Here is a 27,645-nt window from a genome sequence, read left to right as displayed (position 1 = left end):
GGACTACAGAAAACTTTTAATGCTCCCCTGAGCATCCGGATGTTCCTTGGTTTGTCTTTACTGTGTCTGTGCTTGCGCTATTGTGATAGATGAAAAGTGTTCCCTTTTCGTTTTTTTGGCAGAAAATGTTTTAGCGGAGGGGGGTGACATACATTACCGTTCAAAAGTTTAGGGTCACTTAGAAATGTCCTTGTTTTTGAAAGAAAAGCACATTTTTGTCCATTAAAATAACATCAAATTGATCATAAATACAGTGTAGACATTGTTAATATTGTAAATGACTATTGTAGCTGGAAATGGCAGATTTTTTATGGAATATCTACATAGGCGTACAGAGGCCAATTATCAGCAACCATCATTCATGTGTTCCAATGGCATGTTGTGTTAGCTAATCCAAGTTTATAATTTTAAAAGGCTTATTGATCATTAGAAAACTCTTTTGCAATTATGTTCGCACAGCTGAAAGCTGTTGTTCTGATTAAAGAAAATATAAAACTGTCCTTCTTTGGACTAGTTGAGTATCTGGAGCATCGGCATTTGTGGGTTCGATTACAGGCTCAAAATGGCTAGAAACAAAGACTTTCTTCTGAAACTTGTCAGTCTATTCTTGTTCTGAGAAATGAAGGCTGTTCCATGCGAGAAATTGCCAAGAAACTGAAGATCTCGTACAACGCTGTGTATGACTCCCTTCACAGAAAAAAGCAAACTGGATCTAACCAGAATAAAAGGAGAAGTGGGAGGCCCCGGTGCACAACTGAGCAAGAGGACAAGTACATTTTTTTTTAACCTTTATTTAACTAGGCAAGTCAGTTAAGAACAAATTCTTATTTTCAATGATGGCCTAGGAACAGTGGGTTAAACTGCCTTGTTCAGGGGCAGAACAACATATTTTTACCTTGTCAGCTCAGGGATTCAATCTTTCAGTTACTAGTCCAACGCTCTAACCACTAAGCTACCTGCCGCCCCAAATTATCCAAATTATCCAAATGATAAACTTGGATTAGCTAACACAACGTGCCATTGGAACACAGGAGTAATGGTTGCTGATAATGGGCCTCTGTACGCCTATGTAGATATTCCAATAAAAATCTGTCGTTTCCAGCTGCAATAGTCATTTACAACATTAACAATGTCTAACTGTATTTCTGATCAATTTGATTACTGTAAATTCCGGACTATACGCCGCAACTTTTTTTCCCAGGCTTTTAACCTCGCTGCTTAAACAATGGATTTTATATGGATTTTTGGTAATAATATATGGATTTTTCCCGCTCAGTTTTTTGGCGGCATGAAGCTTTCATTAGACCATTGAAATTGCCGAACGGGTTAAGATCAAACAACTTTTTTGTTTACTGTTTAGATTAAATCGAGCGCTCTCAAACTTCCCATCATTCGGTAGTCATTTTGTCACCCTCATCATGGCAAAGACATGGAGAAATGCATATGATGCAGCTTTCAAGTTGAAGGCGATTGATCTGGCTGTTGGAAAAGGAAATAGAGCTGCTGCATGGGAGCTTGGTCTTAATGAGTCGATGATAAGACGTTGGAAACAGCAGCGTGAGGAATTGACTCAGTGCAAAAAGACAACTAAAGCTTCCTGCAAATGTTTTATTTTTTGTTACAAGCCGTGTTTCGTTAAAGCCTATTTATTTTTGTTACAAGCCGTGTTTCGTTAAAGACTATTTATTTTTGTTACAAGCCGTGTTTCGTTAAAGCCTGTGTAAAGTTCATTTGTTTCAATATACCGGTAGGCACCTGCAGCTTATAGACATGTGCGGCTTATTTATGTTCAAAATAATATCTTTTTTTTAATTCAGTGGGTGCGGCTTATATTCAGGTGCGCTTAATAGTCCGGAAATTACGGTACCCTACACTTTTGAACGGTAGTGTATGTTTCTCTGCAACAAGTTGGAAATATTGAAAATATGTATATGAAACTGTCTAGTGCCTTGCTAAACAAATCAATATATTGCATCAATAGTATCTTAATATTAATTTAGATTATTACTGATGCTATTAAGACAGATTGAGTGAGAATCAATTACATGCTGTAAACCAAAATAAACAATATGTACATCAAAGATCTATACATGTCTGAATCTACACTGAACAAAAATATAACGCAAAATGCAACAATTTCTAAGATTTTACTGAGTTACAGTTCATATAAGGAAATCAGTCAATTTACAGTGCCTTTGGAAAGTATTCAGACTCCTTTACTTTTTCCACATTTTGTTACACTAAAATGTATTAAATGTGTTTTTTTCCTCATGAATCTCCACACAATACCCAATTTTTTTACAAATGTATTAAAATAAAAAACTGAAATATTACATCTACATAAGTATTCAGACCCTTTACTCAGTACTTTGTTGAAGCACCTTTAGCAGTGATTACAGCCTCGAGTCTTCTTGGGTATGACGCTACAAGTTTGGCACACCTGTTTTTGGGAAGTTTCTCCCATTCTTCTCTGCAGATCCTCTCAAGCTCTCTCAGGTTGGATGGGGAGTGTGTTGCTGCACAGCAATTTCCAGGTCTCTCCAAAGATGTTTGATCAGGTTCAAGTCTGGCTGGGCCACTCAAGGACATTCAGAGACTTGTCCCGAAGCCACTCCTGCGTTGTTTTGGCTGTGTGCTTAGGGTCATTGTCCTGTTGGAAGGGGAACCTTTGCCTCAGTCTGAGGTTCTGAGTGCTCTGGAGCTTGTTTTCATCAAGGATCTCTCTGTACTTTGCTCTGTTCATCTTTGCCTCGATCCTGACTATTCTCTCAGTCCCTGCTGCTGAAAAACATCCCCACAGCACGATGCTGCCACCACCATGCTTCACCGTAGGGATGGTGCCAGGTTTCCTCCAGACATGATGCTTGGCATTCAGGCCAAACAGCTCATTCTTCTCATGGTCTTAGAGTCTTTAGGTGACTATTGGTAAACTCCAAGCGGGCTGTCTTGTGCCTTTTTACTGAGGAGTGGCTTCCGTCTGGTCGCTCGACCATAAAGGCCTGATTATTTAAGTGCTGCAGAGATAGTTGTCCTTCTGGAACGTTCTCCCATCTCCACAGAGGAACTCTAAAGCTCTGTCAGAGTGACCATCAGGTTCTTGGTCACCTCCATGACCAAGGCCCTTCTTCCCCGATTGTTCAGTTTGGCCAGGAGGCCAGCTCTAGGAAGAGTCTTGGTGGTTCCAAACTTCTTCCATTTAAGAATGATGGAGGCCACTGTGTTCTTGGGGACCTTCAATGCTGCAGAAATGCTTTGCTACCCTTCCCCAGATCTGTTCCTCGACACAATCCTCGACCCAATCAACACAATCATCTCAAGGATGAAGAATTGAAACAGGATGCACCTGAGCTCAATTTTGAGTCTCATAGCAAAGGGTCTGAATTCTTATGTAAATAAGGTAGGCTCAATGGGTGATATGTCTGGTGATTTTGCAGGCCATGGAAGAATTGGGGAATTTACCTTCGAGGAATTGTGTACAGATCATTGTGACATTGGGCTGCGCATTATCATGCTGCAACATGAGGTGATGGCGGTGGATGAATGTGAAGCCAATGGGTCTCAGGATCTCGTCACAGTATCTCTGTGCATTCAAATTGCCATTAATAAAATGCTCATTGTCATTAGCTTATGCCTGCCCATACCATAACCCCACTTCCCCCATGGTGCACTCTGTTCACAATGTTGACATCAGCAAACCGCTCGCCCACACAACGCCATACACACTGTCTGCCATCTGCCCAGGACAGTTGAAACAGGGATTCTTCCGTGAAGAGCACATTTCTCCAGCGTGCTAGTGGTCATCGAATGTGAGAATTTTCCCACTGAAGTCGGTTACGAAGTCAAACTGCAGTCAGGTCAAGACCCTGGTGAAGGCGACGAGCATGCAAATTAGCTTCTCTGAGACGGTTTCTGACAGTTTGTGCAGAAATTCTTCGGTTGTGCAAACCCACAGTTTCATCAGCTGTTTGGGTGGCTGGCACGGGGAAAAAGCCGGATGTGGATGTCCTGAGCTGGCATGGTTACACGTGGTCTAACCGGATGTGGAGGTCCTGGGCTGGCGTGGTTACAAGTGGTCTGCGGTTGTATGGCTGGTTGGACGTACTGCCAAATTCTCTAATACGACGTTGGAAGGTGGCTTCTGGTAGAGAAATGAACATTAAATTATCTGGCAACAGCTCTGGTGAAAAAACCTGCAAACAGCATGGCAACTGCACACTACCTCAAAACTTGACACATCATTGTGTTGTGTAACAAAACTGCACATTTTAGAGTGGCCTTTTATTGTCCCCCGTACAAGGTGCACCTGTGTAATGATCATGCTGTTTAATCAGCTTCTTGATTTGCCACACCTGTTAGGTGGATGGATGATCTTGGCAAAGGAAAAATGCTTACTAACAGGGATGTAAACATTTTTGAGAAATAAGTATTGTGTGCATATGGAACATTTCTGGGATCTTTTATTTCAGCTCATAAAACATGGGACGAACACTTTACATGTCACGTTTATATTTTTGTTCAGTATACATCAAATCAATATCTTTAGGAGTGTACACATCTCATAGAGATACTTTTGAGCAACAGCTCAATTAAGGTCAACCTCAGTTAAGATAAGTTCATAAAACTAGTGAGGACAAAAAGTGTGGATCTTTTCAAATCAAATCAACTACTCAGCGGTTCTCCTGTGCTGATACATAGTGGAAACTTCACATATGCAAACGGAGGCATGGTCGAACTCATCCTCACACTGAGTTGTCATTCATAGCAGTATGGCGGCTGCTAAAGTAAGAGCTTGTGGACTCCTTGTTAATATTTCACACTGAACTTTTTATCAAAACAATGTTATTATCATGTAGAGTGGGATGCTGGAACAATGTCATATTTTCTAGGTTTGAAGTGCCATACACTGTCACAATACCTTCCACAGGGGACAGCGGGAGAAATGAATGATTAATATGAAACACTGGTTAGAGGGAGGGTTGTTATAGGGATAGTTCAGTAATTGCGCTGACGCTAGTTGGCAACTTCCTTCAAACTGAATGCAGAGACATCATAATGGTACCCACGAGTTCATCTGACTCTGGGGAAGTAGATAAAGGGCTTCATTGCAAAAATCCCAAACTATCCCTTTAAATAGATATACTGTTTATAGATGGGTTAGCTGACAATGTCACAAAAACGATGTGCACGCTTCCATATGGCAGAAGTCAACGTGTCCTTGTGATTCTGAATGACCAGATTGCTAGCAAGAATGACAAGAAACCTCCACGTGGGGAATCGTTTTAGCTCGTTTCATCTTGTTCTTGATACCATGTCTTGTTTTGACTGATTTGTTGTCAATGCAAATATGGCTAAAATTCACTAGCTAGCTAACCAACAACTGTAACGATGTATTTGAGAGACAATAAGTGCTCATTGTGCAAATGTATTTATGTTTCCAATAAACATTGGGGACGAAATATTGCTTACATGTTGTCAACAATCTGTTTTGCCCCATAGTTGCACACACATTGGTTTTGCTTGTAAACAACCAACCTGTCTATATGGTGTGATAAAGGATAGGTGGCATATTTAAAATGTCATGGAAGGGTCCGGTTGTAAATGGATATTTACATCTACATTTTAGTCATTTAGCAGATGCTCTTATCCAGAGCGACTTACAGTAGTGAATGCATACATTTCATAGATTTTTTGTTGTTGTTGTACTGGCCCCCTGTGGGAATCGAACCCACAACCCTGGCGTTGCACACACCATGCTGGCGTTGCAAACACCATGCTCTACCAACTGAGCCATAGGGAAGGCATAAAACTATGTGGAATTAAGCCATAACACTATTTCCTGAAAATGATTCACAAAATACTGCTTTAAATGGTTTCCAGCCATTGGTTTCCAGCTATTTAACTTTTTGTCATTAATATAACACATGCTGTATTATACAGCATTGAGTCATTGTGCATCTGTTGTTGTCTGAGATGTGGTTACATTCAAGAAGGCAATGAAATATTATGGAACCAGGTCAGACTTGTCAACAACCCTCATGTTGGAAACCATTACATATAAACCTCATAATAATAATAATAGTCTATCATTCAGACATAACATGTTTCTCTCGTCATAGCTCATAGTCATAGGTGAATTGAATCATAATTCCTTTCAGTGATGACACAATACTGGGTGAAGGGACAGTGCACTGCATTGATCCTGTTAACATGGTGTTTAGATAATATGGTTACGTAGTGGCAGGCTCTCAGTGTCCATGTAGTGAACATGGGGCCCACCTTGTGGAGGCCAGCAGAGGTCGTACACAACCAAACAAAACCCAGACAAACAGCTCCATAAGAAGAGAGAGAGTCAGGCAGAGCCACAGCAGTGTCCTGAGGCAGGCACACAGGGATTATCTCCATGGCTGCCACCGATACAGCCGTGATCTGCTGTGTCGCTCTGCCTAATCCCTGCCGACCACGGCACACCCCCAGCACCCACGCTGCGATCAAATGACACCAGAGACAGCAGAGAGGCATGACAAGCCAACCCCGCTACCCAGACCGCTGCCAACCCTCATGGATAGCATGGGCAATACTCCCTCCCTCTGCGGTACCCACCAGCGATCTGCTAGTGGGTGGCTGTAGAACATAGGGAAAGGAGAGCTTTTCAGTGGAGGGTTTGTTGGTTTTCTCAGGTTCTAAAGAGGGTGAGTTGAGACAGAGCAGGGGACTTGAGCTTTAACTCAAAGGGATCGCTACCACTTTAATGAGCGATGCCATCAGTTAAAAGTGAGTGCGTTTATGCAGTGGGAGAAATTCAGTGTTATAAATAATAGGGGAGTTGATATGACTGATTCTCAGAGCATTAATCTAGCTTCTGATATCTCTGATGCTAGCTACACATGAGTCATTGTTAATTCCAATGAATCAATTACCGTTTCATGCACCTAAAAATAGAATACTGATAAATCAATGGGGACACTTCAGAGACTGAAAAAGAAAGGGGGGTTGAAGGGGACGGGGTGCTTGTCTTTCCTGTGGAAGATTATACCATTGCCACTCTTTACTGATTATTCTCAATCATTCACTGATACACTTCTCTAGCTACATTTGACGAGGCTACAACAGACCTTGAACTAAAAGGTTTTCGGCAAATTCCCCTCTAAACAGAGTACTACACCTTTCCAGTGATTTCAGAGCAGACAAAAACACACATATTTCTATTTCGTCAGTATCCTTGACTTGAATATTTCTATAATGGCTTTGACCTATTGCTCATTCAGGACAACAATGACAGAATACTTTTTTGGCAATTTCACTCTGTGGAAAAGAAAAGGCGTAATCCATTTGAAAAGGTGTGCAGCGATCTCCAGTGCCCATTGGATTGGTCACAGCTCAGCAAGCACGATGCCTTCTGCGCAGACAGTGTCCCCCAGACCTGCCCCTTCTCTCCACTATTCAAAGTCTTCACACACATGGGCATTGCATGGCCTCCTTCACGCCATGCACTAGGTACAAGGGCAGCCAGGTTCGTCTGTGCACAATCACAACGGACGGCCACATTCCATTCCAATTGCAATGATGAAAATATCCCCTCTGTGCATATTATTATGGTTATATATACTACATACGCACACACACACACACATAACACACGCACATACCGGCATAACACAAACACACATACATACACATAACACACACATGTAAACTCATGCACACACAAACACACTTTTACACCCATCATTTGCTGCTGCTACTCTGTTCTTTATTTTACTCTTATTATTATCTAACCTGATGCCTAGTCACTTTACCCGGCCTTCATGTACATATCTACCACGTACCTCTGCACATTGATCTGGTACTGGTACTCCCTGTATATAACTGCACATTGATCTGGTACTGGTACTCCCTGTATATAACTCCACATTGATCTGGTACTGGTACTCCCTGTATATAACTCCACATTGATCTGGTACTGGTACTCCCTGTATGTAGCTCCACATTGATCTGGTACTGGTACTCCCTGTATATAACTGCACATTGATCTGGTACTGGTACTCCCTGTATGTAGCTCCACATTGATCTGGTACTGGTACTCCCTGTATATAACTCCACATTGATCTGGTACTGGTACTCCCTGTTTATAACTGCACATTGATCTGGTACTGGTACTCCCTGTATATAACTCCACATTGATCTGGTACTGGTACTGGTACTCCCTGTATATAACTCCACATTGATCTGGTACTGGTACTCCCTGTATATAACTCCACATTGATCTGGTACTGATACTCCCTGTATATAACTCCACATTGATCTGGTACTGATACTCCCTGTATATAACTGCACATTGATCTGATACTGGTACTCCCTGTATATAACTGCACATTGATCTGGTACTGGTACTCCCTGTATATAACTCCACATTGATCTGGTACTGGTACTCCCTGTATATAACTCCACATTGATCTGGTACTGGTACTCCCTGTATATAACTCCACATTGATCTGGTACTGGTACTCCCTGTATATAACTCCATTATTGTGTATTTTATTTTATTCCTCGTGTTACTATTTTATTTGTATTATTCTTTTTAAACTGCATCGTTGAGAAGGGCTCGTAAACAAGAATTTCACGGTAAAGTCTACAACAGTTTATTCGGCACATGTGACAAACACAATTTGATTTGATTTGAGACAAATTGATCGGAGATGGAAAGAGAGATGGAAAAAAGCAGCCTTGTTCTACTAATCGGAGCATTCCACACAGTGTTCACTTTCCTACAATCACAACATCTCACCAAACCCGTCGAGTCCATAGCTCCGCTGCCCTACCTGTCTCTGACAGAGGAGAGTGAATTCATTAAGATAATAAATTGCACATGTCATATTTGTCATCTTTTCAATCATCGGTTAATGAGGTGAAACATGTGGAAGGGCGTTTCTCTGAGTGAGCTGAGCTGCGTTGGCAAAGGAGCATGGAATGACATCACCCTGACTGAGGGACATTGAGGAGATGCATCTGAAAAGGGGAGGCCTGACATAAAATTTGAATGACACCATGAGGTAAAGTTTGTCTTTATCTGATGTGAAATGTGTACATTTATAGGCATGCGTGATGCCAAATGTCTATATGGATTGGATTCTGCATACTCATGAATACAATTGATCAGAGAGAGCAATGGGGAGAGAGAAAGAGAGAGAGATAGATGGAGAGAGAGTAAGAGTCAGTCAACTGGGGGGTCATAGAGAGAGGCTCAGTTAGCTGATACCAATGTACCTTGATTAGAATATTGTCAAATTGCAATTTACAAATGAAAATGAATAGATTTTTCCCTGCCCTGACCTCCATTAAAAACACTTCATTGTTGATGAGCCATGATGCCATCTGCTATCGATTGAAGAGCATCAGTATGGCCAATCCTGCCTCATCACAAGGAGGTCATCCAAAGCAATCTGGGCCTATTGAGAGATTGATCAGGTGAAGGGAGCTGGGAGCTGCCACTTGGGCCTACTCAAGGCCTTAAAGTCTGTAGTGTGTGCTGGTGATGCACCCCAGCCACTGTCCCTCTACGGGGGTTAGGAGAGGGGAGCGTCTCAAATCTAAATGCTAATGTCTTCTTTAAGAGCCTGGATGCCCTTTAACCACTACAGTGAGGAGTGAGGGATGGTTCTCTGTGTCTCGACAGCTCTATCTTGTCTCTACTCCTGACCCACCTCCAGCCTCCTTCCCACACAGGTTACTGGTACAAACCATTTGTAATAGGATTCAAAGCTGCCCACAGACCAGACATGAATCACTTCCTGGTTGTTATTGTATAAACCAGAAATCATCATCTACTGATGATATATTTCCAGGAGAGCTGATGTAACCATCCATAGCTTTTTTCAAGGACTACTGCGATGCTCTCTATAAAATATCCAATACCTATTTGCGTAGAACATGTCATGCTGGTTACAAAATTGCTCGTGTTTTGATGTGAATGCTAGCTTATTCTGTTTGAAAGCTTTTCAGAGAACATGGAATCATTTAGTTTTGATTTCCCTTCACCAAAATAGAGCTTGTAAATCTAATCAAAATCCAACAAAATCGGAATTCTTCCTGAATTATTATACACCAAGGAAATTGACGTAGTGTACGCCCCTCTGAACGAGACAACCATTAGGAACTCCTCTGGGCAATAGAGATAATAAGCCTTACATTACAGTATGCAGCCGCTTGCAGCTCTAGACTGTCCACCATTTTCAACCTTCAGCTGCACAATTCATTCACTTGCTCTCTCGCTTTCACTCCAACTCTCTCTCTCTCGGTCCATTCTTCCTCATACATTTGCAGTGGGGAGTATATTAAAGGCACATTGTGCTACACTATTATGCGTCTTCAGCGCTAGAACACACATTATTGTGGGCTTCTCCATGGTAACAGAGATCAGAAGGCAAAGGTCAGGCTGGGAGAGAGCTGGTTGAGGTGTAGTTGTGCAGAGCTCGGCTGGCTAGCGGGCGGGGGTGGGTGGGTGGGCTGGGGGCGGTGGAAGCTAGGCTCCATGTGGGCCGGGCCGCCTTCCCTTCCCTCAGCGTGCTCATCATCTCCTGTCCTCCCTCTGCTAGCTCTGTGCAAGGTTATCCAGAGTCAATAAGCCTTCTGCAAAGGTTAAGGAGACCTATGAGGAAGATATTATGCAAACAGTCAACTCTGTGGAGCCGGCAGAACCACACATAACAGACATAACAGGCTTTTGTTCATCTTCCATTCCAAAAGTGAATTATAGAGAAAAGTTTGGTTTCCCTCACTCTCCCAGGGTCAAATGACTTATGGTTTTATATGGTAGGATCTTTCTCTTAAAACATCTGACCTTCAGCACTGCTCAATTAACCATAGTGAAATGAACCTGTTGTCAGTATTATGATATTAAACATTTGCGCGTCCTGGTTTTGAACAAAAACATGTTGGCCACAATCTGATGCAATATCCTAAACAGGCTGAATGAGAATCATCAGACAATTACAACCAACCTATTCTACTTCACAACAAAACAATATACCAATGGTAATAATGTATCAATATAACAATGGTAATAATGTATCAACAGAACAATGGTAATAATGTATCAACAGAACAATGGTAATAATGACACTAATTCAGTATTACCATAGTAAGAAAATGCTAGAAAACAAGGGGTACTCAAATGATTTATACAAAAATATAGAGGTGTAAATGTGCTGTAGGTAATTTATACTTATGAGCAAACCTGCTTATCCACTGCTTTGATAATAATTATGATTATAAATTCTTTATTTAGGTATGTCAGTCTCAAGGCTGCTCCATATGTACACAGATGTGTTCTAGGACATGAGAGGAATGAAAATGTCACGACTTCCGCTGAAGTCAGTCCTTGTTCGGGCGGTGTTCGTCGGTCGACGTCACCGGCCTTCTAGCCATCGCCGATCCACTTTTCATTTTCCATTTGTTTTGTCTTTGTCTTACACACCTGGTTTCAATCCCCCAATTACTTGTTCATTATTTAACCCTCTGTTCCCCCATGTTTGTTTGTGAGTAATTGTTTGTATGTAAGACGGTCTGTTATGTGGGCTCGCTTTATTGTATTATATTTGTCTATTTTGAGTAAATTACCTTTATTTACTCATATCTGCTGTCCTGCGCCTGACTCCTCTACACAAGCTACACACAGACCACATTACAGAATTACTCACCCAGAATGGAGTCAGCAGGAGCAGACGCCCTCCCTGTGGCGATAGAGGAGTGCGTCCAGCAGCACTCGACCATATCGCAACATCTGGGCACCGCCATGGATCGCGTGCTGCAGACGATGGATCGTTGGGAGGGAGGAGGAGGTCATCCAGCACCTCCACCAGCCCCACTACAGCAGGCCCCACTGTCCACCCATCCTTCACCCGGTCCCAGCGGTATTCGGCTCGCTCTCCCTAGGGAGTATGATGAGACGGCTGCCGGATGCCAGGGTTCCTCCTCCAGCTTGAGCTCTACCTGGCGATGGTCCACCAGGCTCCTTCGGGACATGAGAGCGTGTCCACCCTCGTCTCCTGCCTCTCAGGCAAAGCCCTGGAGTGGGCCAACGCCGTATTGAGTGGACCATTACGCAGAGTTTACCTGCCGATTTCGGGCAGTTTTCGACCACCTGCATGAGCGTCGAGCGGCGGGTGAACGTCTGTTCCACCTGAGGCAGGGGACGAGGAGCGCGCAGGATGGAACGACAGGGCCCTGATCGATCACTACCGGTGCAGTCTGCGCGAGGACGTCCGTCGGGAGTTGGCCTGCCGAGACACCACCATCACGTTGGACCAGCTGGTGGACCTGTCCATCCGGCTGGACAACTTGCTGGCTACCCGCAGACGTCCGGATCGGGGCCTGTCAGTTCCATCCCCCAGCACCTCTGCTCCGACATCCATGGAGCTAGGAGGTGCTGCACTTGGTGCTGCATTCCCTGCACCATCTGTGGCCGCAGAGCGCACACTGCTGGTCGGTGCCGACTCACCCCAAGTGAGTCGGCACCAGGCTCACCCAGAGCCCCCTGTTGCTCACATGTATGTGCTAATTACATTTCCTGAGTTTTCCCCGCATTCCCAGCTTAAGGCGCTCGTAGATTCAGGTGCAGCTGGGAATTTTATTGACCGTTCATTTGCTCATAGTTTATGGATCCCCCTTGTTCCTGTAGATATGCCCTGCCCTGTGCACGCCCTAGATAGTCGACCATTAGGGTCAGGGCTGATTAGGGAGGCCACCGCTCCACTAAGCATGGTTACGCAGGAGGGTCACAAGGAGAGAATCAGTCTCTTCCTTATTGATTCTCCTGCGTTTCCTGTGGTGCTGGGCCTACCCTGGTTGGCCTGTCATGACCCCACTATTTCGTGGCAACAGAGGGCTCTCAAGGGGTGGTCACGAGAGTGCTCAGGGAGGTGTGTGGGAGTGTCCATCGGTGCGACTACGGTGGAAAGTCCAGACCAGGTCTCCACCGTGCGCATCCCCTCAGAATATGCCGATTTGGCTCACGCCTTCTGTAAGAAGAAGGCGACTCAATTACCACCCCATCGACGGGGGGTACGAAAAAAAAACTTGAGTAGGCAGTTGAAGTGGAGGGCCGAATGTATCCCTGCCCCAGGCAGATTCGGAGACATATGTTTCCATAGCCGCCATCTCCTGGTAGACGCAGCACTTCCCTGGAGTCACGTGTATCCTCTGTCAAAGGAGGAGATGGCGGCTATGGAAACATATGTCTCCGAATCCCTGGGGCAGGGATACATTCGGCTTCACCTGCCTACTCAAGTTTATTTTTTGTGAAGAAGAAGAAGGATGGAGGTCTGCGCCCGTGTATTGACTATCGGGGTATCAATCAGATCACAGTGAGGTACAGCTACCCACTGCCTCTCATTGTCAGTGCAATCGAGTCAATGCACAGGGCGCGCTTCTTCACAAAATTGGATCTCAGGAGCGGTCCATGGATCACACTCCCATACTTCTGGCCTCTTGCCTGGTGGCACCGGTGGTGTGGGAGCTGGACACGGACATCGAGCGGGCGTTACGCACAGAGCCCACTCCCCCTCAGTGTGCAGCTGGGTGCCTGTACGTTCTGTCTGCTGTCCGCGACCGTTTGATCTATTGGGCCCACACATCACCCTCCTCTGGTCATCCTGGCATCGGTCGGACGGTGCGTTGCCTTAGTGGGAAGTACTGGTGGTCCACCTTGGCCAAGGACGTGAGGGTTTATGTTTCCTCCTGCTCGGTGTGTGCCCAGTGCAAGGCTCCCAGGCACCTGCCCAGAGGGAAGTTACAGCCCCTACCCATTCCACAACGGCCGTGGTCGCACCTGTCGGTGGACTTCCTGACGGATCTTCCTCCCTCACAGGGCAACACCACGATCCTGGTCGTTATGGATCGGTTTTCTAAGTCCTGCCGTCTCCTCCCTTTGCCCGGTCTCCCTATGGCCCTACAGACTGCAGGGGCCCTGTTCACTCACGTCTTCCGGCACTACGGGGTGCCTGAGGACATAGTCTCTGATCGGGGTCCCCAGTTCACGTCCAGGGTCTGGAGAGAATTCATGGAACGTCTGGGGGTCTCGGTCAGCCTCACCTCAGGTTTTCACCCCGAGAGCAACGGGCTGGTGGAGAGAGTAAACCAGGATGTGAGTAGGTTTCTGCGGTCATATTGCCAGGACCGGCCGGGGGAGTGGGCGGCGTTCATCCCCTGTGCAGAGATGGCCCAAACCTCACTCCGCCACTCCTCCACTAACCTCTCTCCCTTCCAGTGCGTACTGGGGTATCAGCCGGTTCTGGCACCTTGGCATCAGAGCCAGATCGAAGCTCCTGTGATGGACGAATGGTTTAAGCGCTAGGAGGAGACCTGGGACGCCGCCCATGTGCACCTGCAACAGGCCGTGAGGCGGCAGAAGGCGAGCGCCGACCGCCAACACAGTGAGGCCCCGGTGTTCGCATTGGGGGACCGGGTCTGGCTCTTGACCCGAAACCTGCCCCTCCGCCTGCCCTGTCGGAAGCTGGGCCCGTGGTTTGTTGGGTCATTCAAAGTCCTGAGGAGACCGAACGAGGTATGCTACAGGTTACAGCTTCCCCCAGATTACCGTATTAATCCCTCGTTCCATGTGTCTCTCCTCAGGCTGGTGGTGGCTGGTCCACTCCAGGAGTCTGAGGTGCGGGAGATTCCTCCGCCCCCTCTGGACATCGAGGGGGCCCCGGCATATGCTGTTCGAGCCATTCTGGACTCAAGGCGTCGGGCGAGGGGCCTTCAGTACCTCATGGAGTGGGAGGGGTACAGTCCGGAGGAGAGATGCTGGGTGCCGGTGGAGGACGTCTTGGGCCCTTCGTTGCTGCGGGATTTCCACCGTCTCCACCCGGATCTCCCTGCGCCTCGTCCTCCAGGGTCGGCGCGCTGCTCGAGCCGCGCGTCAAGGGGGGGGGGTACTGTCACGACTTCCGCTGAAGTCGGTCCCTCTCGTTGTTCGGGCGGCGTTCGGCGATCGACGTCACCGGCCTTCTAGCCATCGCCGATCCACTTTTAATTTTCCATTTGTTTTGTCTTTGTCTTACACACCTGGTTTCAATCCCCCAATTACTTATTCATTATTTAACCCTCTGTTCCCCCATGTTTGTTTGTGAGTAATTGTTTGTATGTAAGACAGTCCATTATGTGGGCTCACTTTATTGTATTATATTTGTCTATTTTGAGTAAATTACGTTTATTTACTCATATCTGCTGTCCTGCGCCTGACTCCTCTACACAAGCTACACACAGACCACATTACAGAAAAGCGTTGCAACATACAATCACTACTCCTAGCTATGAACAGTGAACAGTCCAATAGATGGACAAGCAAAACTAAGACCAAGAGAGAATGAATTAAAGAAACTGTAGAGGTTAAGTGAAAGATGATCTGAGAAGAGGAGTGTTTAGTGAAGCCTGAAAGACAGTGAGTGAGTCTGAGTTAGGGACAGAGCAAAGAAGAGTGTTCCACAGCCTCAGGGCCACCAGCAACAAGGCTCCATCTCCTTCATTGTAGACAGAGGTTTGACTTGGGAGGGGAAAAGCCGTCAGTAAAACCACAGCAGATGAACAGTAGTTGGCAGCAGGATATTACCCAGAGAAGCTCCATGTTTGGTTGACCCTTGGCCTCCAAATCCCACAATAATGAAATTATGTCAAATTATTTCTTCCAATTAAATTGAAATTCTAACACATTAACCTCTAAAGCGAGGATCTCAAGGTGCTATACAGTGAGGCCGGGGTAAAACACACCAGGATCCTCCTCACACATATGCCACACACATCCTCCGTGTGGAGCGCTGCGCAGCAGGTTGCCAAAACAGAAGTGCTCGTCACTCTCCACTCACTCTTTTTCATAATACCCAATACAACAAAACAGCACACAGTATCCCAGGCAGCGAGCGCAACCAATCTGTGGTGAGGATCAAAAGGCAGACCTTCAAGGAGAATGAAATGCCCCAATTGATTGGCTGCGCTGCTTTGGTCCACCCGCGCAGTGATTCTCCAATCGATACCTGGGAGATAAGCAGCCATCAGCGGCCGACATTGGTGATGTACAACCAGCACGTCTGCATGACGGCAGGTCAGACAACCTCTCTGCCTTGTTCACACAACATTCACAGCGATTCAGCCTGAGGAAGGACAATGAGGGCAAAGCCGTGTGTCCTTAGCAGAAACACACCAGCAGTAACGGAAGGTTAGCTATGTGTTGTGTGTTTATTCCTCCGCATTACGTCGGCATGGAGGAACCAGTGGACATCTAAGGTTTGTAGCCCAGAGGGACACAGTGGTTCAATCACAGAACACACCAGACAGAGTGGATCGGGGATCTAACCTAGGTACTAGGAGACATAGCTGGTTCTTGTCCTTCTATTCATCTCAGTCATCTCCCACACATAAACCTCCTCTTTTGATGGTGCGATAGTGTAGCTGCTTACGGGCTAATCAGCTGGTTTTATCTAGTCAGGGCGACTGTCTCACCAGCTTCTAGAGGACAAAGACACACGAGCTAATTACTCACCGTAGGCCAGGGGTTAAAGGGTTAAAGCTTTAGAAGGTGAGAGCGACACTGCAACAAGGATAAATTACCCAAAAAGTAACCGCTGTTATCGCTCTGTCTGTTTTCAAAAGACAATAATGAAATAAATAAAGGAAAAAATGTCTGGGAGAAAATGAAATGATAGCGTGGCGGTGTTTTGTGAAATTGTGCTGTCAAACGTTTTTCCTTTCTAATTTCCTGTAGCGAAAAATGATGGAGCATGTGCGCTGACAGCTGAATGAGAGAAAAAAAGACTGCCTATTTTTTCACCTCACAAACATTTTTAAGCGACATTTCTAAATATAATAATATAACAATTACTCCATGTGAAATGACAATTGACAGATACAGTGACCTTGTGTCAGTAAAATGTTTAGCCATGGGCATTTATTGACGTGTCAAGGATGACAAGTGCAGTACAACAAGTGCAGACCGCATTCACATACTGTTAACTAGGCAACAAACCTGGTTAACAGGTTTGCTGCCTATTGTCCCTTTGCTAGGGCCTACAGATATAAGATCTTAATTTGATCACCCTGTTGCAGGAAATGTAAAACTTGTAGTGTCATTGAGGTTTATAAAGGCTTCTGAAGTTTGTAATTTCCACTTTGAAATTTCAGACTTTATTTTTTCCCTTACGTATCAACCCCTACAAAAATGCCCATTAATTATAATCCACATAATAATTCAAATTTCCTGTTGCTGCAGGATTATTTTCCTGCTGTAGCAAACTGTCTCAAATTAAGATCCTACATCTGTACATCTGTTTTATTCTCCCAAATGCTTGTTGAAATATGTAGTGGTATTTCAACAACGATTTTATGAAAAGAGTAATGTGATGTCTTGTCATTTGGATTATACTCTGTCTCTCGAATGATTAAAGACAGGATATTCTCAAGAAAATTGACGAATACACTGCATTCTATCTAGAAATTCAAATCTATATCAGTACATGCTTCCTACACCGATAACCAAATGAGGTCGTTCCAGAGATCTTACCTATCAAACATAATAATATTAATAGTACACTGAATACAAATAAATACTGTATGTTTACATACTGTACATCACAATTACCACTATAGAAATCCATATTCCCTGACATTTCTGAGTTGCAGCTAGTGAATTGTTCTGAAGTCCCTGGGATATTGTGTTTGTTATGTCCCTGTGTAGGGAGGCCTCATAGGGAGAAGTGGAGATGGCTGTGTGGAGCCCTGGTGTGATGGAACAGACCCGGTAGCATCCCGGCAGCTCCCCGGCAGAGTTGTCACTTCCCTCCCCTGTTACAGGTGCTCCACACAGGGGAACTGGCAGCCCTGACGGACGCCTCCTCCCAAGGATTTATGGGAAATGACAGCTCCAGCTAAATAAAGCCAGAGAGTGGCGAGGGAGGGAAGGACACGGAACTTCCAAACGACCAGCACATGGGGCTGACACTATCTGGAATTTATTTCCCAAGCTCTGACTGGCAATTTAGTTCCAAAATGTGCTATTCGTACTGTAGGCCTTAGAAATAGAGCAGAGTGGAGCCCCCAGCCCTGGTCTTCTTCTGCACGCCTCTGTGTTTGTGGGTAATGGTCTACCAGGTCTTTTTTCCTCTGTGTTTGTGGTTAATGGTCTACCAGGTCTTTTTCCTCTGTGTTTGTGGGTAATGGTCTACCAGGTCTTTTTTCCTCTGTGTTTGTGGGTAATGGTCTACCAGGTCTTTTTCCTCTCTGTTTGTGGGTAATGGTCTACCAGGTCTTTTTCCTCTGTGTTAGTGGGTAATGGCCTACCAGGTCTTTCTGCTGGCGAAAATCACATTTGCTACATGGCTGACTCTCAATGAATTATTTCACATTTCACTTACTTACCTTTTTAAAGGTTAATCTATTCTACATCAATAACGTCAAAGGAACATTTCACAGCTACAAATGAACGGTCCCCCTTCTTCTAACTAACTCTAAAGGCGTGGAGCATTGGGGTGTTTAAAAACTCAATTTCAAACTTCATAACTTAACCATTCTGCAGCATATCTGAATGCACACGGATCGCCAGGCGACTGATTTTCTTTGCATTTAAATATGGACTATTTTTAATTGAGCAGAAACTGCTGTGTAAAACAGTGCTGAACTAATACTGGGGCTGAAATATCATTACACTGATGGAAGCCGGCCTCTATGACTTTCATTGGCAGCATGCAGAATAAATGTTCAATCCAGACATGGCTGCAGAGGCAGAGTAATCGACTTTTCGGACAAAATGGTGTGGAAAATGACGTGTTATGCCTAAATCCAACCTGGTGCACAAATGGACACAGTATCAGTCAGATGCACACCAGCATTGGCATTTTCACAAATGTGATTGGGCGGATGATACTGGAGGACTGATGTGCTGGACCAGAGCTTCAGATGAAAATGACCATTTTCAACCAGTTCCAAAAATGTCTGCACATTTTGTTCTGTCTAAATAAAATGATGGTTCGGGTCCAAAATGTTGCTGCATGATATACTCGCATTATCTTCCCACACACACACACATCAATAATCCCACGGGAATTGGAAATTCACCATGATACATGCAAATCAAGTAAGATTTAAGAAGAGGTGAAATTGAAAATCTAGAGATTCAACACACATTTCTGAATACAAGAAATGTGAATATTAATGATGTATGAATACGAAAAATAGAGTGCTCCCCCTATTCTAAATGTAATGTACAAGTATAGCATACTGTACATTTCTGTATTAGTGATGCAGAAGTTTGGCCACAGACATTTAGAATTCTCTCCCAAGGAACAGCAGCTCGCCTCGGTCCTTTTTCCAAACAGATATCCTGGCGTATTGACAGGGTTGTAATGTTGCCGGAGCGCGGGGGAGCGGCGCTGTCTCAGTGTTTTTCAATTTGAGAATACACGGTGCAGGATAAAACTATTTCTGGAAAATGTATTCTGATAAATTCTAAATCAATTATATTTAATGACCACTAAAATGCTATGAAAACCATAGAATGTTAAACAAAAGAAATAGTGTATGTATAGCAGCCCAGATGTAAATGGTAGTTTCTTCCCCGTCTTTTTTCTGGCAGTGGTGAGAATGATGAAGAACTGTAAGCTATGTGTGTGCACTGCGAAAGCCTGTCAGAGGCGTGACCACTTTGGCCAATCAGAACATTGAAAAAGAATCACTAGCAGTTCCTATCATAAACACCATGAGAAGCCGCCTGTTCACAACCACGAGCTTTAAAAAGGCACGTCCACAGCGGACCAGGCTGGCCAGAGCTTCTTCCTCTGGGATTCGGGGAAGAAGACATTTGCATCCTGTGCCAATTCTTCTCCCTCCTGTGCGCCTCCACCATCAATGGCTTTGGGGACATTGTTCACAGTAGGGGAGAACATGTGCCACGCGAGCTGAGACCACTGCTTATGGGACAGATCACAATTTACTGGGGGGAGGGGTGGTCCAAAATTGTCACACTTTGTTTTTGCTGTGGGTATGGTTGTGTGGTTTTTTATTGGGGACAGTGGGTAGTGTGTTTTTCCTCAGTTTACATTCACTCTTTTGCAGGTTTTACTATATAATGTCTTCCATCCTAGCCACATTTCCTCATGTGCTTGCATCCTTATGCACTACGCTTTTCCATGTGCTAACTTTTACTATACCGCAGGTCAGTATAGTCTACCAGTCTAAGTGTCTATCCTGCCCCTATCCACCATTCATAGTAACAATGGTAGGTGGATGCTTTTTCCAGATCTGCAATAGTCTAACTATACTGAACGAAACATGTAAAGTGTTGGTCCCATGTTTCATGAGCTGAAATAAAAGATCCCAGAAATGTTCCGTATGCACAAAAAGCTTATTTCTCTAAAATGTTGAGCACAAATTTGTTTTCATCCCTGTTAGTGAGCATAATGCATCCATTTATGTTTGTAATAAAGCTCTTTTGTGCGAAAAAAAAAAATCTTTCTGATTGGCTGGGCCAAGCTCCCCAATGGGTGGGTGGGCCGAAATCCATAGATTAGGGCCTAATGAATATATTTCAATTGACTGATTTCCTTATATGAACTGTAACTCAGTTAAATCTCTGAAATTGAATGTTGCTTCTATATTTTTTTAGTATAGAATTATATTATCTAGAATTATGTATTCTATAGGCTACATCTGTCGGTAAGGAAATGATGACATCATTTACATTTTGAGCTCCCTCACCTAAAAAAATAGCACTACACCAATGCGTATTGATTGGCTAATGTAGTGACCTATTAAAGCCGGGCAAGCTGCTTCCCCAGTGCGAAGCCAAAGGGGGCAGACCAATAAACTAATATTAATCATCACAATAGGACACAGTTAAACATTGATTACGTAAAGGACCTTTCACTGGGTGTCTCAACTCTGACTCCAGACTAACTCAACTCTGACTCCACTCTCTTCCCTGTCATATTCGTTCAGTGATCCTCCTGCTCCCCAACACTCTCTTCCCTGTCATATTCGTTCAGTGATCCCCCTGCTCCCCAACACTCTCTTCCCTGTCATATTCGTTCAGTGATCCTCCTGCTCCCCAACACTCTCTTCCCTGTCATATTCGTTCAGTGATCCTCCTGCTCCCCAACACTCTCTTCCCTGTCATATTCGTTCAGTGATCCTCCTGCTCCCCAACACTCTCTTCCCTGTCATATTCGTTCAGTGATCCTCCTGCTCCCCAACACTCTCTTCCCTGTCATATTCGTTCAGTGATCCCCCTGCTCCCCAACACTCTCTTCCCTGTCATATTCACTCTCTCTATATCTTCCAGCCGCAGCCTGGAGGAACACCACACAGTCTCACAGTCTCACAATCTCACAGTCTCTCTCTCACACACACACACACACACACACACACACACACACACACACACACACACACACACACACACACACACACACACACACACACACACACACACCTCAGCAGAATAACACATAATTAATGTTGTGCCCTGCCTCAATCGGCTCCGATGCAAAACAGCTTTTTTTGTTACTCGTGTGTGTGTGTGTGTGTGTGTGTGTGTGTGTGTGTGTGTGTGTGTGTGTGTGTGTGTGTGTGTGTGTGTGTGTGTGTGTGTGTGTGTGTGTGTGTGAGAGAGTGTGTGCACATGCGTGCACGTGTGTGTTTGTAGTCTGTCAATGCAGACACACACACACACACACACACACACACACACACACACACACACAAATCCAACATCAAAACGACCTGCTGGTAGAACAGAAAAGCACTTTGGTTCTTTTTGTTTCTGTTGTGGTATCTCCCTCTGTTGTGGTATCTCCCTCTGTTGTGGTATCTCCCTCTGTTGTGGTATCTCCCTCTGTTGTTTCATCTCCCTCTGTTGTTTCTGTTGTGGTATCTCCCTCTGTTGTTTCTGTTGTGTGATCTCCCTCTGTTGTTTCATCTCCCTCTGTTGTTACTGTTGTGGTATCTCCCTCTGTTGTTACTGTTGTGGTATCTCCCTCTGTTGTTTCTGTTGTGGTATCTCCCTCTGTTGTTGGGTCTGTTTTGTGGCGATGAGTGTCTGCCCACTCTCACCTGAGGATCACCCTCTTATTTCTCCTTCACCACTTTATTAACTGGAAATGACTGCTCTATCGCAGAGAAGATTTATTTAGGTTTTTTTCCTAAAGGCAGTTATTAATATCATAAATATTTGATGCTACTTTGTGTGACCCTGGAGAGACTGACAATGAAAGGGGAAGGCGAGGTATGAAGATTAACGCTGGGGGACAGGCTGATTAAATGTATACCGGGTGGCTGGGCCCACAAAACCCCACGCAGGGCCCGTTAAACTTTCTAATGAAATGGACTAAATAAACAATGTAGTCATAGAACATGTTCACGACAGAGCCCGGGAAGACTTTGGGGCATGTTCCTGCCTACATTGAAGTTGTTCTGCGAGATAGAACTAATTCTGTTCCCTCCTGATAAGCGACCTCCAAAATGTTGCAAATGAAGTTGTATGGTAATGCTTTTCATTTCCTCAGTGGCTCCCTGCCCTATAATTAGCATATTTTTCACAGAGGTCTGCAGAGAAACTACCTTTCAAAGCTCTGTTAAGGAAACAACTCAATTCTGTTTTTGTTGTCTTATGGCAGTGGAAAATAACAATTTCCTTCGGTTTCGGTTTACCATATTGCTTTGTTGCAGAGTGTGTAAACCATACATCTTGTCTGGGCGAGACTAATATACCATCTTAACCAAAATGTCAAAAATAACATTCAAATATTTATTATGGAACCTAAAAGTAACACTAGTGAACCAACCTTACTATACAATGATTCTCAGAGAGAGAAAACCGAGTGGTAAATTAACTAAATCAAGCTAGCACATATTTGCAAAACATGTAGGCCTAACAGCAATCCCCAGCAGCTTATACTTATACCGTAAGAAGTTGGCATATGTGGAGATACCGTTGCCTGCTTATTAAAAGTTTTGTAATTGCTGATACCCAATACCCAAAGGTCTGCTTGAGAATTCAGAAAATAAATGGAAAAACAGCCAGAAAGCTCAAGGAGCAGAGCAGAACCCTTGAGTGAGTAATAATTTAATCAGCACATCTGAATGTTTAAACGAGTCAAGAATGCAACATTTATGTACCCTGTGAATATACTTTCCCTTACATCCAGCCATGGTTGAATACTTCTGGCCAATGATTTGAGGCCGACATATCTAGTTTGACTTTGCCGTGGTCTAAAATGCACCCCCAACCAACACTCCTCATGCATAAAGTGTAATTAAGCCTAGAGAGAGTGAAAAGACTACCACAGCCATACCCAATATGATTGGTACCGGTTACCAGTGATCTAATCACTACTATAAACTGGGTGGTTCGAGCCCTGAATGCTGATTGGCTGACAGCCGTGGTATATCAGTCCGTATACCACTGGTATGGCAAAACTGCTCTAATTACATTGGTAACCAGTTAATAATAGCAATAAGACACCTCTGGGGTTTGTGGTATATGGCCAATATACCACGGCTAAGGGCTGTATCCAGGCGATGCGTTGTGCCTAAGAACAGCCCTTAGCCGTGGTATATTGGCCATATACCACACCCCCTCGTGCATTACTGCTTAAATGGAAGATGCTGCTAGAACACATAAATAATACACAGAGAATGGCATTCACTTAACAATTGGCTTTTTCCTTTAACCGGCAATCCAAAGCGCTTTAATAACAGCTCAAGTTATGAAAATGATGTCCCAAGGCTGAAGAAGGAATACATAATAGCTTTCTTTTTGATAGTCTGTCTGCTTATAAGAATGTAGATGTATGCAACTAAATGTTTTCCAGCACATAAGGCAATTTGCTTTCCATAAACATCTTCCTCTAAGAAAATAATGAGGGAGAAAAGAAATGGGGAAAATGCCTTAGTGCTACCAGGAACATTACCAACTTCTCAGTAATATAAATTATGAATTGTGCATGAAAGCTGCAGGCAAATTCCAAAATGAAAGTTATATTAATTGAGAAAGCTTAAATGACTCTCTTGTCGGGAGGTTTTTTTGGGCAGTCTCTTGGTGTTCTGAATATCATACTGTACCTCTGAGGATGTCTCAGGTAACTTTCTTTGGGTTTTCAGAGGCAGAGCTCTGGTGGCTGTGTTATGTAGGCCACTCAGACGTTAGGGCCTTTGATAGGTATTGATCCTACGCCCTCCTTGTCACATAAGTGGGAGGTAAAGTGGGGCCTTGCAAGAACAAAGCACACACTGAGGAAGAGATGTTGTTGTTGTTTTTTCTAAAAGAGGATACTTCTGTGAAGTTTACCAAAAACACTGGGTTCAGGCCTTTTTTCAGGACATGCTGAAAAGGGAAGTGAGTCTCTCTCTCTCTCTCTCTCTCTCTCTCTCTCTCTCTCTCTCTCTCTCTCTCTCTCTCTCTCTGTCTGTCCTTGGAGTCATCGATCTCTGATCTCTCAGTTCTTTCCCTGTATGCATTCTTTCTGGGAGTGTTCATCACATGCCAAACATGTGTATGAGATTTAAGTGCTCTCTCACAGTCTAACGATTCTGGGATTAGTTGACACTTTCTATGCCATGTGAAATGTAAACCATTTTGAGTCTATGGTTAAATGTAGATTTCCTCAACAACAAAAAATAAAGACCTAACCTGGTCGTGTGTGTCAATACAACACACCTATTCTACATCAGTTAGTTTACATTCTCAAGATATTAGAAGAGGACCATTAAATATAGATTCATTATAATCCTGTAACAGGATACTGTAGTCCAACCTAAACACATTTTGGACAGAGAATACATGCATGGGCCTATGGTACACAAACTTTAAACTGTCAATGGGAATTCCAGTTCTTGTCCCTTTTGTTAAAGCTGGAGTAGAAAAGCCCGGGCATAACACCATAACACATGTGATGTAAACTGTAAGCTGTTCCCCATCCCAAGCATGCTGCTGTGAGTCAGACTGTGGCATTAGGGCCAATTGGATGTGTTTAAAGGAGAGTAGGGCTGTAGACACCACGCCTGTCTCTCCCCTGCCTGCATTACCACTGGAGCTGATGACAAGTGCAGAGCAGCCTTGTTGTGTCTTTAATACAGCAGGAGTATTCTCCAGGGGAAATGCAATCTGTGTCCTCCGAACGGCATTACCCCGCGTCAGCCGCTATCACATTATACTCACCCTGCTCCAAATGGGAGAAGGAAATAGGAAATCGCCTCAGCCAGAAATGAACCAGAAGCATAATCAAAAAAAATGTGTGTCACATCAGTACCGATCTGCACCCAGCCCAGACATCCCCTAGCTGAGCACTAAACAATAAGCAGTGGAATTGCTTGGGATTCTTCAGCGGTTGAAAGAATGTACGCCCCTTTTTTCACCCCTAGGCATCTATTGGCTTATACCAGCTTAGACGTTTAAGATATGAGATAAAAGGGGTCTGCTACTCTGATATGTTTTTCACCATGCCTTTATTGCCAATAGAAGGAGACAGCAAGAGCAGAGAAATCCCCAAAGCATTAGAGAGACATTGAACACAGTGTCTGACCTCAGTTTCTAACATTATTAAAGATCTGTCAAAATACTCTCAGCACTATTGCTGGAATCATCCAAGCTAAAAGAATCCTGTTCCATATGTATCATCACATGTATGACAGTGAGTCAGAGGATAGTGTAAATAGTATAAAGAGTGCAAGTATCAATATTGTATACAGTGATACAGTAAAAGTATGCTATACAAATACATCTAAGGCACATACTAACACTCAATTCCACATACACACACTCCTACACTTCCCTTACTAAAATAGTCTGCCTGAGACAAAGGCACAGCACATAAGAAGATCAAGTTAGGTAGCTATGTATGTGTTTGTGTGTGTGTGAGCATGCTCTGCACACGTGTGTGTGTGTGTGTGTGTGTGTGTGTGTGTGTGTGTGTGTGTGTGTGTGTGTGTGTGTGTGTGTGTGTGTCAGCGTTAAGTCCCTGTGACTGAGAGGTGAAAGGACTGTTGTACTCACAGTTGTGCTCGTTTCCCTGCGGTCTGTCGGCTTGTCAGAGTTTCATCCTCTCAGCGGTCTGGCTATCCCTGGGCTGGGCAGGGGGCTTTCTGTCCCTCTGCTCTGGACGAGGTGTGGTAGAGAGACTTAGCTACAGACAGAGAGAGAGATAGAGAGCAAAGGAATGATTGCGAGAGAGAGAATCAGAGAGAGAGAGAGAGAGAGAGACAGAGAGTGAGGGGTGTCCTGCGATTGGCCCGTCAGTCCGGGAGAGGGAGCGTTGGTCTCAGTGGTGTCAGAGTCACGAGCGATGAGTCTGTTTGCTCCTATTTAAGAGGCAGTACAGTCAGCCGCTGCATGGATTCCAACAGCACACACTGCTAACGTAGGCACGCTCACTGGCTGCTGCTCACACGCTGCATCCACATCACAGTCAGGGACAGAGAGAGGGAGGGAGGGAGATAAATAAGAAGAGGTGGAGAAAGGAGGGGGGAAGTGATAAAGGGAGGCAGACAGATACAGAGGGCCGATGACAGCTTCAAGCTGAAGCTTCTCCTTGGCTTCTCATCAATGACAGGTACTGAACAAAAACAGAGAGAAAGAGAGAGAAAGAGAGAGAGAGAGAGAGAGAGAGGTAGGTATCCCCCATCCCTCCACACCACCCTCAGCTCCAAAACACACACACATGCATAAACACACACAAAAATGATTGTGCACACACACACAGACAGACCGACAGACAGACAGACAGACAGACAGACAGACAGACAGACAGACAGGACAGACAGACAGACAGACAGACAGACAGACAGACAGACAGACAGACAGACACAGACCCACAGACACACACACACAGAGAGAGAATATTCACACAAGCACACAAATCACTCCTCTCCCAACCCCATCTCAATTACCATAGCCCTGGCTGGCAGATGTATGGGAGTTGTCAGCTCTCAAGCTCGGCTCGGGGAGAGATGTGGTTCTAACTTATCTCATCTTATTTAACTGGGCAGTAATCAGAAAACAGTGGCAAGCTCATTTAGAGTCGGGTTGGCTGTGCAGCGCTGGGGGTGGCGGGGCCACGGACACAGACCGAGGCAAATGGCAATTATCACATCCCAAGTCATAGAACAGCGCCCCACAGGTTCCATTAAGGCCATTAGCACTGGGGGCCAACACTGAAACTGATCCCAGGCCTGTAGGATAGATAGGGCAGCAGCGTCTGTGAGAGGAGGCAGTGTGCACTGTAGCACAGGCCTGGCCAAGGGGTACTCCGTTAAGATTGATCATCAACATTTTAAATGGAGAATTGAGGGCAGTCATGTGAGTGGAAGGATTCAGGGTTTGTGTTTGGTTGTAAAACTGATTTAATGACGTCCTGACAATGACATCACATGTTATCATGCTGTAGATTCATTATTCCTCCAGATTGTGCTCAATGGAATCATCTGTTTCAACAGAATCATCTATGTTTCAACAGAATCATCTATGTCTCAACGGAATCATCTACGTCTCAACGGAATCATCTACGTCTCAACGGAATCATCCACGTCTCTCAACAGAATCATCTACGTCTCAACGGAATCCTCTACGTCTCAACGGAATCATCTATGTCTCAAAGGAATCATCTATGT

General features: G+C 44.5%; 1 protein-coding gene across 3 annotated transcripts in view; it reads right to left on the bottom strand.

The window, feature by feature from the left end:
• Window positions 1-26,450, bottom strand: part of LOC106601438 (RNA binding protein fox-1 homolog 3) — a 393,335-nt gene extending 366,885 nt beyond the window's left edge. For 2 of the 3 annotated variants that reach the window (XM_082976499.1, XM_082976494.1), the window contains exon 1: window positions 26,033-26,450. The gene's annotated coding sequence lies outside the window, so the exon portion shown is untranslated. The remainder of the gene's footprint in view (window positions 1-26,032) is intronic. The other variant, XM_082976498.1, reaches the window with a different exon arrangement.
• Between the last annotated feature and the right edge of the window lie 1,195 nt (window positions 26,451-27,645).

Source organism: Salmo salar, chromosome 06 (assembly GCF_965601325.2).
Source record: "Salmo salar chromosome 06, fSalSal1, whole genome shotgun sequence".
Classification (NCBI taxonomy): Eukaryota; Metazoa; Chordata; class Actinopteri; order Salmoniformes; family Salmonidae; genus Salmo; species Salmo salar.
The sequence above is the reverse complement of the archived record's forward strand: the minus strand, read 5'-3'. Positions and strand labels throughout refer to the sequence as shown.